The sequence below is a fragment of the Manacus vitellinus genome, unplaced genomic scaffold, assembly GCF_001715985.3.
Source record: "Manacus vitellinus isolate BGI_N305 unplaced genomic scaffold, ASM171598v3 scaffold_20_pilon, whole genome shotgun sequence".
NCBI classification, from domain to species: domain Eukaryota; kingdom Metazoa; phylum Chordata; class Aves; order Passeriformes; family Pipridae; genus Manacus; species Manacus vitellinus.
The window spans coordinates 3,215,810-3,233,848 of record NW_021939471.1 but is presented as its reverse complement, the minus strand read 5'-3'; the positions used below and the strand labels follow the sequence as shown (position 1 = coordinate 3,233,848).

The 18,039-nt window shown below is 41.1% G+C and overlaps 1 protein-coding gene and 1 non-coding gene across 2 annotated transcripts in view; both read right to left on the bottom strand.

The window, feature by feature from the left end:
• The window catches only part of SPAG16 (sperm associated antigen 16), a 269,751-nt gene that overhangs the window by 145,563 nt on the left and 106,149 nt on the right, over positions 1-18,039 (bottom strand). The window lies entirely within an intron of this gene.
• Positions 16,506-16,568, bottom strand: LOC112841056. Its single transcript, XR_003212698.1, has one exon. It is a non-coding gene; the product is annotated as a small nucleolar RNA SNORD78 (small nucleolar RNA).

Here is an 18,039-nt window from a genome sequence, read left to right as displayed (position 1 = left end):
TGTGAGGGTGGTGAGGCCCTGGCACAGGTTGCCCAGAGAAGTTGTGGCTGCCCCACCCCTGAAAGTGTTCAAGGCCAGGTTAGATGCAGTTGGAGCAACCTAGGCTAGTGGAAGGTGTCCCTGCTCATGGTAAGAAGGTGGAATGAGATGGTCTTTAAGGTCCCTTCCCACCCAAATCATTCTATGACTTTATATGCTTCTTCACCCATTACAGTACAGTCCCAAGTCCGTTTTTTTTTTTTCCTGATTACTGTAACCCCTTGTCCTCACTCGCTATTAAGTGGACAGCACAGAGCCCCAAGCAAACGGTCTCTAGAAAGCCCTCACAGTTGTAGACCTTCACTAATCCTATTTCTGGGACTAAAGTCCTCTTTAAAGAAAATGTTGATCACTATTATAAAGTCTGAGTCTTGAACTCAGGACTGCTAATTTTAAACTGCACACAACTAAACATGCAGCTGTCTCGGAGAATTAGCAGATTATTTGATGCCACATGAGCAAATACAAAAGAACACTTTTAGAAGTGTTTGAAAGAGAAGTGTTCTGCTGGAGCAGACACAAGGTCAGGTACAACAGGGAGAAAAGTAAGAGATGGAAGAAAGGCCCTGTAAGTCACTGAGCAGGTGCTGCTTTCACTGCTGCCTGCTGTAACCTTAAATTATGAGCGCTGTGCTTCATCTCTGCACTGCTGAGCCCTTCAGCCCAGTTCAGCACAGCAACCACTGCACATGGAATAAACACACCAGCCACAGCATCCTCATTTTTCAAATCAGGAATGGAAACAGCATTGCTTTGTTTTGGTGTTTGTGTACAAAGTCACTTGAAACTACAAGTCTCTCTGCTTGTACAAACCACAGCATTAAGTCTCAGAGAACTATCCCTTTCTTCATTGATGGTCACCAGTCTGATTTCAGTGACTATGATACTACATGCTCTTGGTTCTAAAAGCTTTAAATTTGACCTGAAGCTTAAAAAAAGTAATTCTCAATGCTAGCAGCTGTATCCAACACATCATTCACAGTCTTCAAAACTGGAGATGAAAATATCAACATTAGGAGCATATGTACAGAAATAAATACATTAATCAAGTTCTTTGAAAGCTATGATTTTGTGTCTGTGTGTCTTGATTTCTAGTGAATTAGAGAAGAAAATAATGCAAACGTGAAAAATGCATTCTTTCTGCCCTAGCTTTAGTACAGAAGGGAACTATGGATCAGTAGAAAACTGTAAATAAGGTAATCACATTTAAGGAAAAGATTTGTTATTCCTAAGGGAAGAGAAACAGATAAATGAAATTTTACAGGTCATTAAAGAATGCCTAATGTTGGTGCTTACTCTAGTCTTCGGGAAATCAGTGCAAATACCCATGCTTGAAAATATCCATGCATGTCTCTAGCCAGGAAGATCTTTTACTGCAATGTATTCTCTTTTATTTATAACTTTCCTGAAATAACTTGCTGGCAAACTAGATTTTTATTCTCTACTAACAAAAAAAAAAAATGTGAGAGAGAGAGGAAAAAAAACCCCAAATGAGGAGACCAAAAAGTCAATCCACTTTTCACTGAGACAACACCACATACATCAGTTACTAACACTTTCCACGAGACACTGGCTGATGCATTAAGTGTAGGGATACCCTGGTGAAGGCCACACACCAGTGTGTGCTAAGAGATAAATTTGTGTTATTTAGCCTTGCTGCAGAACATGTCATTTAACCAAACACAACCCTTATACCCTTCTACATCACCCTATTTTCAGCAGTTTCCAAAGAACTGCAGGTGTTGAGGGTTCACACACAAATTCCTTTGCTAGTCAGCCACCTCCAGGGAAAGGTGGAACTAATTTTGTTATGGCAAATATTTTAACTGGATCCTCAACCTGTGACCATGAACACACAGTAGAAAATGAGAAATTGCATTTATACCCTCACAAGACCTTTCACAGTAGTGAATGGCAATTTAGGAGTAAGTATGAAGAGACAGACACCGACCTTCAGCAGAGGCACTGAACTCTGCTGTGCCATTTCCGAGGCAGGACAACCTCAGATTTTCCATGGGAATGGTTACAGCACTCAAGATGAACACTCAGTCTTGTTCCTTTCCCCAAAGCCTCAGAGATTGGAAGTGGAACTACAGTTTGATTTGGATTCTCTCTTTGGAGGGGTTGTTTTCTCAAGCAGTACTGATATGAAACACGCCAGGTTCCCTTAATAACGCAGCCTTACTCCTTCCTTTTTCCATCCAAAAGGATTAAATTAATAGAAAATCCATTAGCATATTCTAACAGGGAACAGTTAAAACAGATAATAGTTAAAAACAGTAAGAAAAGGTGTAGCAGGGAAATATTTTGCAAGCACAAGTCTGTACACGTTATATTGACTGAATCATGATCACAGAAACAAATAAGAAGGTTCTTCTGAGGCTGCCCATTCCTTTAATTACTTACCCCCTTTGGTGATGGAACACCACAGGAGCAGGAAGGAGATCAGCTTGCAATGACTTATTATGGGAATTCTTTCAGACAGCACTCGACTACTTACTACACACAACCAAAGAGAAGGTAACCTATTTTTTTAAAATATGGGGAATTTTCTTCTTCCTTTACAATACTTTCTTTTTAAGTAACAACATTCAGCTTTCACCCAACTTGCCACCTGATTTCAGGACCAACAGGAATCAGCAGGGGAACTTGTTAAATAGAGATGAGATTTTCACCACCAAAGCACAGAAAAGATTTCCCTGATAGGTTATGGAAATAGGCACAATGCACAAATGCAGACATGTACTGCTGAAAGTCAGAAATCCTGTTTCCATACGCCCTTTCTAATAGGGAAGAGAGCAAAGCCACAAGCTCTGCTCCAAACATGTTCCTTTGCCTCAGCTGAAGTCAGGGTTATTATCTAGGCTCATCCCTCCTACAAATCCAAAAATTACCTTGCAGGGCATGCCATACCCTAGCCCTTCTTGTGCCTGATCTCCAGATTCCAGGGAAGTCTTCGTGACAGGCACATTTTGATCAGTCGAGTTCAGTGACTCCTTAAGACACAGGACCAGCTCTCCCCAGTTGGTACCAATTCTCAAACACTGAAATCTTTCCTGAGAGGTAACTGCAGTTTTCCCCCAGGCATGCCCTGCAGCTCTCAGGGTTGGATTTTGGAACACAGCATTACTGGTAGCTATTGGGAAGAATGACAATCCTAAGTTTCCAGAACCATTGGCTCACAAAGCTAAAACTGCACATAAATTTCAGTGCTGCACCAGATGCTAATACATAGATTCACATTATCCAAACCATTACTTATTAAATATTCTGGCTGGAAAGATTTCTTTATGTTTGCCAGTTCAAGGATACAGTATGTCAGACTAACCAAACAGCTCTGATTCATGCAGAGCCTTTGCAGTTTGCCTTGATATGACACTGGGAAACAGCTATTTATTACTTTAAAATTACATATTACTTAAACATTGCCTACATGGACCAAGCACAAAAGGAAAAAGGCTACTACCCACACTCAAGAAGGTATTTGTAATTAAGTTCTGCTTAAAGATGAAGAAAAACTCTCTCAAGCTGCCACATCAGCTTTTTTCTCTCTGTCAGGCTGTGAATGGCCCAGCTACACCAGTTAGCCCAGTTTGCAAGGGGCTGTGGAAACAAGGGAAAAAGCATGTACCTCGAGAGCTCCCACCTTCAGGTTATGAAAAGCCACAAAGAACTTTGTGCAGAGAGAAGGAAGAGGCAGCAGCAAGATGAACATCATGTGCATAATAAGCAATTCCCCCAGTGCTACCAACACAGCTATGGAGAGGAATGACAACGAGCTACTCCACACATGCCAAGAGCTAAGCACTGAAGGAAAAGAAAAAACCTCTCCTTCAAAAAGAAATTCTCACATTTGCTGAGAAAACTGTACTTTTTTGATTGTATCCCAGCTTCTCCAAGTGGAAATACACCATGGAAGCAATATCAATTTAGCAAAGTTGTGATGAAAGACAGGAAAAATCCTTTGTGGATTTTTAGTTGTTTCTTCCTATCCTGCCCACCCAACAAACCACTCTGGAGTCAGTCTGCAAGACATGCACTTCCACAGCAGCTCAGACTGTTTTTTCTTTCACAGTGAATTCCATAATCTTGGAAAAGTTTTCTTCTCAGAGAGAGTTGACCTACAATCCTGAAATGTTGACAGCCTTCACAAATCATAACTTCCTTTTATTTCTTAACTCCAAAATGCATGTTAATGGTGTCACCACACAAATCATAAGTACCACAGTTTCACTTGAGAAACAGGGAGAAGCACTGAATTTAAATGCCTGTATTGCAAATCATCCAAATGGTTTAACTCCAGCAAAGATCCAAACAGTGCTGGGCTCTCTTTTCCAGCGTTAAAAAAAAAGGTTTACGAAATTATAGAGATTTTTTCTAATATTATAACATCCATTCTAAGATTAAAAATGATTTATATAATAAATACTTGTTCGTGTAACTCCATTAACCCAAGTCAAACTGTTGCTTTCCAAATTCATTTATCAATGTGCCCAGCCCAAATTCATAACATTTCCAGCTGACTTTGAATGTAGATCTTGGTACGTAGAATAGTCTCCCCCTTGAGGCAGCTCTGCTCTTGAAATAAACCTGCACTTCTGGATTATCATGTGCTCCTCACAAAAATGTATCAGCAGGGAGGGAGGAAAGGAACCTCCAGGGAGAACCTGAGCTCTGCCTAGAACAGCCTCAGTGGTGGAAGTGCTGCAAGGACTCCCAGGCCATGCAGGTGGGCAGTGAAGTGGCACCAAGGGGAGAGAAAAGAAAGAGGATTTTGTGTTGTTGGCAGTTCAAAAACCAATTTGGTATTTCCAAGTGAGGCAGACAACTAACTGAATAGATCACTACCAAAGCTACAGTGAAATAAAACTGTATTAATACTCCATATGGAAAAAATACTGCCACACTCCCAAGGTGCAGCTGTGCTCCATTTTCCTCATTGGAATGGTTGGGATTGGCAGGGACCACTAGACCAGGTTGCTCCAAGCCTCATCCAACCTGGCCTTGAACATCAAGCATCATTTATTTAAATCCTGAGGTGCAAGATATTTCTCCTGAACAATTAATACAGGTGCAATAGATGACTGGTCTGTCAACAAGGTTTCCTCTGTAGTTCACAAACATGTCAAAAATATCTTTAGGGAAACATATATCATAATAAACCACCTGCCAAATAGCCCATATAGCAAAATAACTGACTTCAGCCATTGATAACATGGTATTAAAAAGGCTTAAACTACAGCACTTGTACTTGGTACAAGAAAAACAATGTAATTACTCTGCTCTTAATAAAGAGCATCTGCACATTTCACTGTCATGACTGATATGAGCCCTTCATTTAAAGTGTCACTGCTTCTCCTCTCATTAAGATCAAGTTCACACTCTGCACAAGTGCCAGCTCTGTAAGATGCTTCACACAAGGGAGCAAACACTACATGAGGGCCAACTGTTCATAGGATAACGTCTTCACATTGCACTTTAGCTGCCTACAATAATTAGAAGAGCTTTGATGTGTATCTCACATTTGGGTGACTTGCTTTCACTCCTGCAGTTGTGTGAACAACTACACAGATATGAAAAGTGCAAGTCAGTTAGGATCATTTAAAAATGTGTTAACTTCTGAGAGAAGAAGCCTGTGGTTTCTTTCTCACATGAAGGGTTGTTGATGTTAAAAATTACAGCCTAGAGATATCAGAACTCCAGCTTAAAGAATCTTCTTGACTGGGAGATTTATCCTGGACTAAGTAGTAGTGACTGCAGACAAATAGACAGTTTACAAACTGCAATGTAATACAGTGAGTTACCATCCCTTCAACCATCCCAGCTGTATTTTAATGCTTCTGTAGCAAACCATAGAAAGTTTCCTGAGAAATGCTTCAGCTCCCTGCAAATAGACCATGGTTACTTTCTGCTGGGTGGAAGCTGGAATCGTTACCATCTGGGTAACAATGCTCAGGTGAACTCAGGCACTACTAATGAGATGTCAGATATCCAGGATAACTGGGAGGAGGCCACAGCTCCTGGCACATTATCTGCTACATCCAGCTATTGCAGAGCAGCTCTGTCCAAAATCTGACATAGGAACACCAAACAGGTGTCCTAAAATTTCAATTAAATTCAACACAGAAGAGCACACTAAGACTGTACATACTCAGAGTGGTTATCAGACACACAGCAATCAGCTGAGATATTGGTATTTGATAGTTGGGATTATGACATTGTAAATATAAGATGGTTGGACGGGGCTTGGAGCAGCCTGGCCTAGAGAAAGGTGTCCCTGTCCCTGGCAGAGGGGTTGGAATGATGCTCTTTAAGGTTCCTTCCAACCCAAACCATTCTGTGATTCTGTACACTGGAAGTATGTATGGTTTTGAAAGAAATACAGTGACCAATACATTCTAAACCCAACATTCTAATATCATAGGAGGTTTCTGAAATGGGACCCAAGTCAGTAAAGCACAGTGGATCTGGAGATGCTGCTCCAAAGAGCTTGGAGCTTTAGCCACTGAAATCTCTGTGCCTGCTAGAAAGCTTGACAAGCATTAAATCACATTTACATATTCCACTGGAAGATCACAGTAAGGTAATGTCAATACAAAACGGAGACACCTCTCAATGATCATGCAAATGATCATGAAACTCATTAATCATCCTTTAAAGTCTAAGCAAAGTGTGTATATTTTAAGTGATTAAAAAATGAGCAAGAACTTGGTTTTGCAACACCTCTGAAATCAATTAGCTTGCAAGATTATGTCAATGATGAATACTGTTAATGTATTTATTCAGCATACCATTATCTCTGTGTGTTACGTTAAAACGACTATTAAAAGGAACCCAAACACTGTGAGAAATGTACCTGCATGTACCATACATTATTCTGGACATGGAAACCTGCAAAGAAACGGACCTGGAAAAGTATGGTGGCACAGGCACAGTTATGTCAGAGCAATTTATGACCGTGGAGTCAAGGTACAGACAGGTTACAGGACTTGCCAGCTGACAGACAGTAGGTTGGCCCAGGGTATCAGAAAGAGAAATCAGATCCACTAATCCTTATTCTGGACATCAGCCTCTGGAACATCCTGGTGTCACAACAACACTGAATGAGATTTTTTATTTAAAAATCTTACACTGTATTAGCAGGGGAATTAGAAGCAAAAAATCTATGAAAATTTAACATTTTGAATTTATTAGTTGTCCTTCACGTCTGCACCACCTGTTGCCACTGTCTACTCTCCTTAGCTGTACTTTACCAGCCCTTTTTGGCTTAAGCAATAAGCAAAAGAGGGTGGGACTGAAGAAGTAATTCCACAGACAGCAACACCCTAAAAACAGCCTGGAAAGCTTAAAAATAAAGTGGGAGATCTAGGTATGAAAGCATAAATCCCTGCACTGGCAGTACAACAATGCCCAGAGAGATCTACAAACGTCTGTGGGTGTCAGCATCATACCTAATTTATACTTAGCTTACAAGAGAATTAATGTCTGCATCCAGGTACAACCACATGGGTGTAATGACATCAGCAAGCCTGGTTTATATGCAAAGTTCAGGCCAGCACTAATTTTGGGCTCGCATTGTAAGGTTTGCAAAGGGCAGATGTTTCCCTGCTTGTGCAGGGAAATGCAGAATGCCCACTTTAATGAGGCAAGAGAACAAAGTAGGGTCTTATCAGGCTTTATAGCACAAAGATTATTCCCTTACTAAATCAACACTGCCGTGGCATTAGCATCTTGATTAAACCACTAAAAACCATGCCCATCCTTTCAAATCAGAGAAACATAACCCATCAACACACCAATTATTTATTATATACTGCATACAGGCTAAACACCAGCAGACACAGTTTCAAAAGCTGCTAAAGAATAGGAAATAAAGTGAAAATAAAAGAATAACAGTATCTGAGACAGACTACAGCACGTAGCAACAGATCCTTACCACTATTTTACATCTTCAGCCCACATGGGCCTGTGTCCTTGCTTTTGCAAACATGTTAGTGCTGGTGAACCCACTACTCTCCAGCCCTGCTCCCCATCAAGCACAACCACTAAGCCCACTCTGTTCCTCAACTGGCTCCTTTCTCCTCAGCTGGTCATTAGGCCAGGTTGGATGGGGCTGGTGGAAGGTGTCCCTGCCCATGGCAGGGGGTGAAACAAGATGAACCTTAAGGTCCCTTCCAACTCAAAGCATCCTATGATTTACTCTGTGCCAGTCTCACTGCCCTAACAAATGCACATGGCTGGGTCTGCATTTCATTAGAAATCAAGCATGCAAAGCAGGGCAGCCTGGCCAGCCAGGAATCCCAGGCAGGGCTTGTATGATCCTGCTGAACCCTCGACAGCAGAGCCCTCAGTATCACACTCCCCATCCAGGCTTCCCATTATCTTGTTTGAAGCTGTGGATTAACACAGCAGGACTCCAGTGTGGGAACTGCCACGGTAATTTGCTCCTACTTATGCTGACAGCCCTCTGTGGCCCCAGGCCAAATAACAGGCACAGATTAATATATTTTATATCTGCCATGTTTTCCTGCCTGAGAAAGGATATGAAAACCTTCCCCAGACTACATCCTGGATCCTTAGCTTTCATTCACACCCAGCCTAAGATATATCTACTCTAATAGAATTTTGGCTAAGAAATTATTTTTAAAGGTAGAGTTTCTACACTGTATGCACAAGTGTCTCAAGTACTGAAAGGTAAAATTGTTTTCAAAATACCTATAACTCCTACAGCCACACTGAGTAAACTCTGCTTATGTGTAAATCATGTGTACTGTGTACATGCAGACAGATTATTCGGAGTTTTCCAAGTTCCACAGTGCACCACAAAAACAGCTCGTGAAAATACTTGATAAAGAGGAATTCTCCTTGACATATTAAAATACTTATGAAAACAGCAAACCCACCAAATGTAATACAGATATACAGATGATGAATCCACAGCTTGAGAGTAATCCCTGGCTTTTAGGATGTCCTCAAACCGTTTCCAGACACACCTCATGCCACAATCAATCAGCACTTTGCAAAACCACCACAGCCCCATTCTTTGCTTTTCCACCACAACTCCTTCCTTGTGTATAAGACTCCACTGGAGTGGGACCTATACAATGAACCAAGGTCAGGGAACTCATCTGTGTTAAAACTGAACTTCATTTTACTGGGCTGATTTTAATTTGTATCACCCTTCAGACCCAGTTCCCAGAGCAGCCACATGAAACTGCTGCTACAGGTGTGAGGGCAGTGAAGAGGGTGGAAAAGGAACTGAGTGAGAAATAAGAGGTTTGCTGCTTTTGGCAGCATCAGCAGTCTAACACTGCAATATTGAGATTGAGGCCATCTAAGTCACCCCACCTGCTTGCTTTCAGATGCTCATTCTCACAGGGAGGAGAATTTGGACAGAGAACAGGCTCTCAGAAGATTTCTTACAACACTAATAATTCTAAAATTACCTCAAGTAGCAAATTTGATGTACATGTTTCATAACAGCAATACTCTTCAGATGTTGTCTTCCAGAAATAAGAAGTGACTAAAAGCACTGAGAAAACAGCTTATCTCTGTGGGACCTGAGAGTGAGGGGCAGGAAAAACCCAGACACTGAAGACTCAATCCAACACTGAACCACTGTATCTGATCTTGTTCCATCACAACAACACAGAAAGGTAAATAGATTACTGCTGCACAATCTGTTCTCTGAAAATTGCCTCCCTCCACAGTTTTTGTACTGTCTTCTAGCAGCACTGTTATCACAGGTCTGCTGCCACAAGACAACTGGGTCTCTTACAGTTTCTTGGTTTTTTTGCAGGAGGGAAATTCAGAAAGGGGCCTGAAAGCTGGAAGGGGGCACACCAATCTCCAGATGTCTTGGCCTTACCCACCACCACAAACGGATCCTCTCTGGGACAGTAATGATTCATTTTCCCTAAGAGGTGGACGTGACTTTTTCCTGCTACAAAGCAGAATCTGTACAGTCATTGCTATGCTACCAAATTATCACAAGTAAACCACCTTCAAATAAATGTCTTCACAATCCTTCCAATTGAGAGTGTGTACCAAGCCATATTATGGGTCTTAAAACATAACATAAATTCATCAGTACAGAGAAGGAAATACAACACTTTCTATTTTTAAGGGTGATCCTACAGAAAGCTGCTGCTTAGAAAGCAACTTGCCAGTAAATCCACCTGTCAAAATTCAGAACTGAATTTTTTTTTCCCCCAGAGAATAGTTCTGCACCGAGACACCAATAATTGCCTTCCAGTACAAAGATATTTTCTGTAATATTCCATGCGTGGAAGATGCCCTTGAATAAGAAAGGAAAGAGATCAGGTACAATGTCTGAGGCTCACTCTGCATGTCATCTGAGGTGAATCACAGAAGACGCCTTGAAAAGAAAAATACATCATCCATGCAAAGGGAAAAAACAGTCTGCCATGCCAGGAATTATGGAGCACAGTAAAGCTGCCTGATAAACTCTTACCTTAAGTGTGGTTTGCACTTAAAAGCTAAGGGCAAAGACATTACACCAAAAAGAAAACCCATGATTTCTAACATAAGGTGCTTTTAGAAAATACAGACTGAGCTCAGCAAAGTACACACATGTAGACAACAAAAATGTCAAGTTATCTGGAAACACCTCCACTGGCTAATAGTAAAGAACAACCCAAGTGCTGCAGGCACATCTTACCCCCAGCTCAGAGCTCTGGGCTCTTTAGACAGCCTCCTCCTGCCATACAGGTAAAGCCCTCTCTAAATGCTGCAGAACTACCCCTGCATCTACAGACATGATTTAACCAGGCTGCAACTTTTCAATTCAGTACTAACTTGCACAGAATTTTTTCTATATTGTTGCAGGATATCCTTTTAATTTTGACCTCAGTACATCAGGAGGATGCCAGTGCCTCCTTTCCCCTCACATAAAGGCAAAGGGCAGGAAGCTGAAGAACAAGCATCCCTCTAGTGTAGTAGGCTTAGTTCTGATTTAGAAGCCCTTTCCCAAGCACACTTTTCCTTCACTGCAGTAGGACAGTAGGTCCTCCTAAGTAGGTCTGCATCATAATTCAACAAACCCACTCTTTTTCCTATTCTTCATCAATATAGAAAAAGACCCACTTCCAGCCTAAAGAAAGTACAACTGCTGTGACAGCCCCAGCAGATGCCCCCTCTCACACCTGCTCATGGCCCTGACGAGGATGAAACCCCCTGTGCAGGCAGCAGAAGGCCTTGAGACGCTGCATTATCCACCTCTTTCCTCTGCCCTTCTTACCCCAGCCTAACCCATCGAGTTGCCCACAGGATGGTTCCTGATCAGTCTCTGTTAGGAGATGCTTCCCTCTGTTCCAGCCCTGGCAGCAGCAGTGGTTTCACAAAGCTTATTCCCACACATTTAGTGAGACCAGCTTTTTTCCTGAAGCCCTATTTCCTTAACCCAGAATATACCTCTGAGCAACCAACACCACCACGAGAATTTTACCTGGGCACGTTTCAAAGCTCTCATGATTTGCTGTTTCACGTTTCAGTTCAACAACGGCCCTTGCACATCTCTCCTGTGTGGCTAGTTAGCTGGTAAAAAAGATAACATGCCCGATTCCAAAAACTCTGTGATGTCTCATCATCACGTTGCTACAGCTCCTGATAAATATCTACTTTTTCCTAAGAGATTTTAAGTAATAATAATACTTGGCACTTACATCCTACTTTACATCTCGAAAGCACTGTACAAACATGTACCTAATTAATCTTCCCAATTTCTCCATGAAAAAAATCTACAAGGAATTGGGATTATTAATAAACATTACTCTCTTGATTTGTTAAATCTTGATGGCCTACTTGGCTCTGAGCATGAAGAAAAATATATGAGACTCAAGGACTTCACAATGTAAATCATGAAGAATTTGTTGAAGAACAGCACTTGTTATGCTGACAGCAGAATTCAGCCCTCTCAAAAATTCAGATGAAATCAAAAACCATAATCAAGTTTTGGATTGGAAAATCACATAATTTCCACACTAAACCAAAAATTTTAAATCCCAAACCTGAAAGTTTGTAGTCAAAGTAAGCACAGCAGGACCCCTGGGTGCTTTGTTTCATGTGACATATCATTCAAGGAACACAGAAAATGCAAGAATTAAAAAATAAATCCTACTAACAGAGAGGAAAAAACCCACAGGTTGTTTATTTATGGTCCTGAACAATCAGGCATTAAAATAAATAGAATTTTCTGACAGTTTCTTTTACAAATTTGGTGATTTTTCTACCAAGTCCTGATACAACACAGAGGGTATGTTATTAGCACTCACACGTGACCTTCTCCTGGGTTTGGATGAGAAACAAATACTGCATCTATCAGCAACCTTTAATGCAGTGTTGCTGCATCCACACTAAATTACACACCACAGCTTCAGGAATCCATTTAAAAATAAGATAAACAGTTCCCCAACTTGCAGGCATCAGTCGAGACATTTACAGGTCAGAGTTAAATCTCACAATCCTCATTTTGTTTGCTAAATCTTATAAAATAAACAGATTTGTGTTGCTCACAAAAGCAGCCTGAACTGTCAGACCTGCTCTCTGGATGAGGATTGTAAGAGCAGACAAAAAAGAGTCAGCTATCCTTCCTGGAAGAGCCAGCACTTCAGCCTCTGGTGGACTCAGGTGGGGAACAGGGCTGGATGAGAAATACCATTTACATGCAGATGAGACGCAGCACTGCATAAAAATGTGGAATTATCCCATTCCTAGGGAGTCAGTGAATGACCTCTTCAGGCCACATCCCTCCAGCTGAACATTTCAGAACACATTCCCAAGCCCTGCATGAACAAAATTAGGAGCTAAGTCCTAACAAAAAAAATCCAGCTTTATTACTGTTTGTTATCTTCTCACTTCAGCTTATATTTGAATCTTACAGGATTTCAACTCAAAACAAAACCAAAGACACAAAGTCATTTCAATGGCACATAGCTGTGTATGACACCCCCTTCCTGGGAGGATTCACCATCCAGGAATGAGGTGGGATATTAACTCATGAACTGCAGTTTGTGCTGCTCCAATACCAATCCCTATCACTGGGACAAATGTATTCCAACATATCACTTGAAGCATCTAGTGAGAACGTGGCCTTGGGAGAGAAGGAAAACAGAGAAAACAAAATACTATGTGTAGCAAGAAGGTTAAACAATACCACAGTAAACACCAAAAGAATATATTTGGAGGGATCTAAAAGGTGTGTAGATGTGGCACTTGGGGAGACAGTTTAGTGCTGGGGTTGGCAGTGTTATGTTAATGGCTGGACTTCAACTTAAAGGTCTTTTCCAACCTAAATTCTACAGCTCTATGATTCTGTATTTCATTGGGGGGAGAGCAAGCCTTCAAAAACAATTGCTAAATATAATGGAAACTTCCAAATGAGATACAGTAGCCTCCTAGAGCACTGAGACCTAAGACACACTGGCATGTTTTAGCTGAAAGCAGGATTTCCTAGCATTTGTCACAATTCACCACTTGCAAAAACCTATATACATTTTTTCACCATGTTAAGGAACTTAAGTAACATTGAAATATCTTACATTATTATTTGAAAATTACTGAATATTCCTTAGAGAAATGACTAAGCTTTTAAAATTATTCTGCTACTTCTTCCAAAACACATACTGAAAACAAAGCAAAACCATCTAAAACACCAACTGTCACCTTCCTTCATATCACAAACTCCCTTATGTAAAAACAATTGATAGGTTCCCAAAGTAAAACAGCTCTCAAGAAAATAGCAGGACAGCTCTTTTACACAGAAAGTAATTTGAGCTAACTACTACAACTACTGGGAAGAAAATGGTAGCTGTTTAATAAATATTTCTTTTAGATGAACCGTTTCCTACTTCTTTCTATTTTGTAGCTTGATTACGATGATTCACTACTAAAACTTTAATTTAAACATTGCTACTGGATTAATATAAAAGAGCCAACCCTAGAATTACTTGTGAAGAGAATTAATACAAAAGTTCAAGGGATACCAATTCTTTTGCCGTGTGTGAATGATCACACAAGCTGAGCTAAATGGAAAACACTACTTTGATCTCAGTTAAACCAACTTGGCCTCAAACACGGAATTTTATTGAGAAAAAACTTCCACCCGTAACACCAAGTTCAATGGGGCTCTGAGATCCAGGAAGTTTATCCCATTACGTTCTTACATGAGCTGCAGAGAGAGGTTTTGCTGGCACTGTTTTAAATACTAAAATCTGGAAGCCATACAGAATTTCCTGTGGATGTTGGTGAAGAGGAAAAAAATTCCCCTCTTCCCATAGCCTAGGAAAGAGAATGTAGAAGACAGAGGCCTTCTCTCCAGAGGAGAGATTTAGGAAGAAATTAAACCATTGAATTGGCATAGTTTCAGGTTTATCACCTGCTCAGTGACCTCCCAAAGGACACAGCAGGTGGGTGGGTTGCCAGTTCCCTTTCTTGCTCCTGCAATTGCATTTCCCACATTGCTTGGCTGCAGTTCCATAATGCCAGTGCAACATCTTGCCAACCCTAAGGAAGTCCAGTATCTTACAGCTTTCATCAGAAGGCAGATAATCTTCTTCTCTTAACCCAGTGCCCTGGTTAAATCGGATCCTAAGATGGTGCCATGGGTGTAACTCCATGGAAAGGGTAGAGCAAAAGATTTTTGTTTTCAAAAAAGGGTACTAAAACCCACCCTTCTATTCTAGACTGCAGGGGAAGACAAGTGTTTTCCACCCTGTGGGGTGTAGCAACCATACAGTTTCAGTTCCAGGGAGATCTGGATATATTCTACTACCATAGTAAGGCTGCAGCAGAGAATTCACATCCTCCTTATTATACCAATCCCTTCTGCTTACTAGATCTTAACACAGCACTAAATATCCAGTGTCTGGAATTCTTTCTTGTGTTCTTAATCCAGGCCAACACAACAGACCTTGATTTAGGAGTACAAAGCCTTCATAAGTCTCATACCCTGCCTGAAAACTGAACTGGAAACCTCAGCCAGCACAGACTAACTCAGCACTGAAAATGAATGCCTGGCAGTAAAGTGGGCCACAGACCTTCCTCCCTTTTAGTAACTCTGCTCTCTAACTACACATTGTAGAATAGTAATTGATACTTCAAAATTAAAAAATTTTTTTCCCTGTAGCTTTTAACATCACTAATGACTCCTCTCTCCCAATATGGTGCAGGGTAAACGATAAAAGGATGGAGAGGTTGAGGGTTTGAGAAGGGAAAAAGTGGAGGTGGCATCACAAAGCCCTAGAGGTGTTTGTGACCTTTGTAAGGTCACATCCCCAGTGACACTCAGCTCCACAGGAGGGGAGTGGCACCAAAGTCATGCAGCCTGAATAACCACACCTGTGCAGAAGGATCCATTTCTCTAGAGACTCAGGACAGATCCATACAGATGTGGAAACCAGACCTTCTGCTGGAAGCACCTTGGAACCTGCAGTCTCAGTTAAGGCCTGCTTTTCCTCTTTTTTACACAAAATAAAAAACAGAGAGAGAGAGAGAAAATCAGATTCTGCTTCTTAAAATTTAGTATGCAATACATCTACTTTGATATAGACTCAGGCTTTTATTTCCCCAAACAATAATAGTTTAAAACATCCCAGCTATACCAAGAAGATACATCGGCTCATACTGCTCATAACTTTCAGTTCTTCTTGACTCTGTTCTCTTGATATTGTTTGTTTCTCCTAACTCATTATTTCAGACCTAAAATAATGTTGGAAACCCTCCTGCATGTAGCAAGCATCCTTTGCTAGATCTGTAAAGCACAAGACATTTTAAATCTTCTATTAATAACACACAATTTTTCTAAACATCAAACAATCCTCGGGTTCAGAAGGGGAGGCACATATTGATTAAGCAAGGAGGCAGATGAGTAAGCAAAGTCATCTGGGTCTAAAAGGCATTTAACTTGATTTTTTAAGTCCTACCATCTTCCTGCATATAGACTATGCAGACTGTACAGAATCATTTAGACCTAAGGCCAGCATGGACATATGGCTTTGGGAATGTAAAATGCAGGCTGGCATCACAGCTTTATCCCAGAGCTGCAGTTCTGTGCAGAATACAGAAATTGTCTTTTCAAGGCAGTTCTGGGAAGGGAAGCAAAGGATATTTCTGTTGCTGCTATATTTGGAACCACTATCACATTCAAAGAAATAACAAAGGACATGGCATTGCCATTTTCTGTGCAGCAGCCTACCTCTCCTAGACATTCTCTAAGTATTAATACATGCCCTTGGGACTATGGATGCAGGCACATAAAAATACAACTCTTATGACACTAAGAAATAAACCAAAAAATGCTCCCAGCTTTTATTTAGTGCATAAGACACATTACTTGAGGGTATATATTGGAGAGAGAGCTAAGAAAATAGCTCATTCATTATTTAAATTGGGGAATGGACTCAGAGAGGTTTTATTAATGTTCAAAGAAGTAAAAAGCCAGAATCTCCTTATGCAGAGTATATCTGTCTAAATCCTGTTTACAGCACAGACATTTGACAACATTATTGAAGTTCTAAATTATTTATATAGTGTAGCAGTACTTTGGGTAATTTTTTTTCTGCCTTTTTTTCCCCTTTATGTATTAAAAACAATCATGAAAATATCCTTCCAAGGTCACTTTACCCAATTCCTCATATAAGATAAAATGACAAGTCCATAAATCATTATAACAGTGAAGTATTGTAAAGTATATCTAGAGTTCAGTACCACAACCTGCAGTGAATCATCTTCAATCAATTAACAGATTACCTCAATTCAACAAAATCCAATACCTGCATTTTCCTGATTAATACCTTTTATACATCTAGAGTTCTGGTAATTATATATGGAAATTAAACACTTGTGGGCACAGGATGCAAGGGCTTGGGAGACTGGCAGAAATCTCCCTTAAATAGATAACTGTGACAGCCAGAGCTGTGTGTGTTATTTACAAAATCAGGGTTCCTAACACACCTGGATTTACTGTGGCCTAAATGCTGTCAGCTTAAAAGTCTTGGTATCAAGATTTCTAAAACAGGTACAGTGGTATGTCCTCAAAGGCATGACGGTTTCTGGCTGGGACAGAGCATTCCAGTGCAAAAAAGTCCTTACACCTCTGCCAACCTGCCCAGAAGTCCAATGGGATTCATTTAGAGGCATCACCACACAGGTACTTCTGAAAACCCTCCAATTCAACCCAAAGGGCAGCTGCCTCCACCGACTCAGCACAGATGATGGGTTCTGAAAAATAAACTGACCACTCGCACACACCTTGGGATGGGAAAGAGCTGGGGCCTCCAGCTGGAAGGGCTGCTTTAGAGCCACTTCTGTGCCAAACCCTCCTAACAGCTAAAGATGGACCTGACCTCTGCCCAGGAAAGGAAACAACAGCTGCTAATCCCCCAAGGAAATGCTGATTAGCCCAGTCTGGAGAGGGCAAAACAGGAGCTGAAAGCATCACAAGTGTTCAGGGGCAGAAGCAAGATGAACACATGGAGGTGGAAACTCGAGGTAGCAGGAGGGCAGCCCTCAGAGGCACCCGTGCCAGGGGCTGGAGGCAGCACACACAGGTGAGTCTGTCCCTGCCCTGCCTTAACAGAGCCCTGACTGCTGCTCTTCTAAAACTGATGAGAGGGTTTCCTTCTGTGGACTATGATTAAATCCCACTACACTGAAATTCAGGCAAACATCAACAGCATCCAGATAATGATCCAGCAGACTAGAAATGATAGTTCTGCCTGATACTGGGCAATGCTGGGCAGTAGTCAGGAGCCAGGATCCTGGGAAAAGATTGGCAGCGCTACATGAAAATGCTGGGGCCAATTTTAAACTTGATTGTCCAACCAGTAATTTTGCTTTGGCAGTTTAGGGATGAGAACAGCTGCAATGTGGAGAGATTCACAGTAGGTTACCTGAGAAAATGGGCAACAATCAAACACTTATCCTGAGATTGGTTAATGCTGCCTCTCTCACACAGCTTTCCTTAAGTGTATCCAATATAGC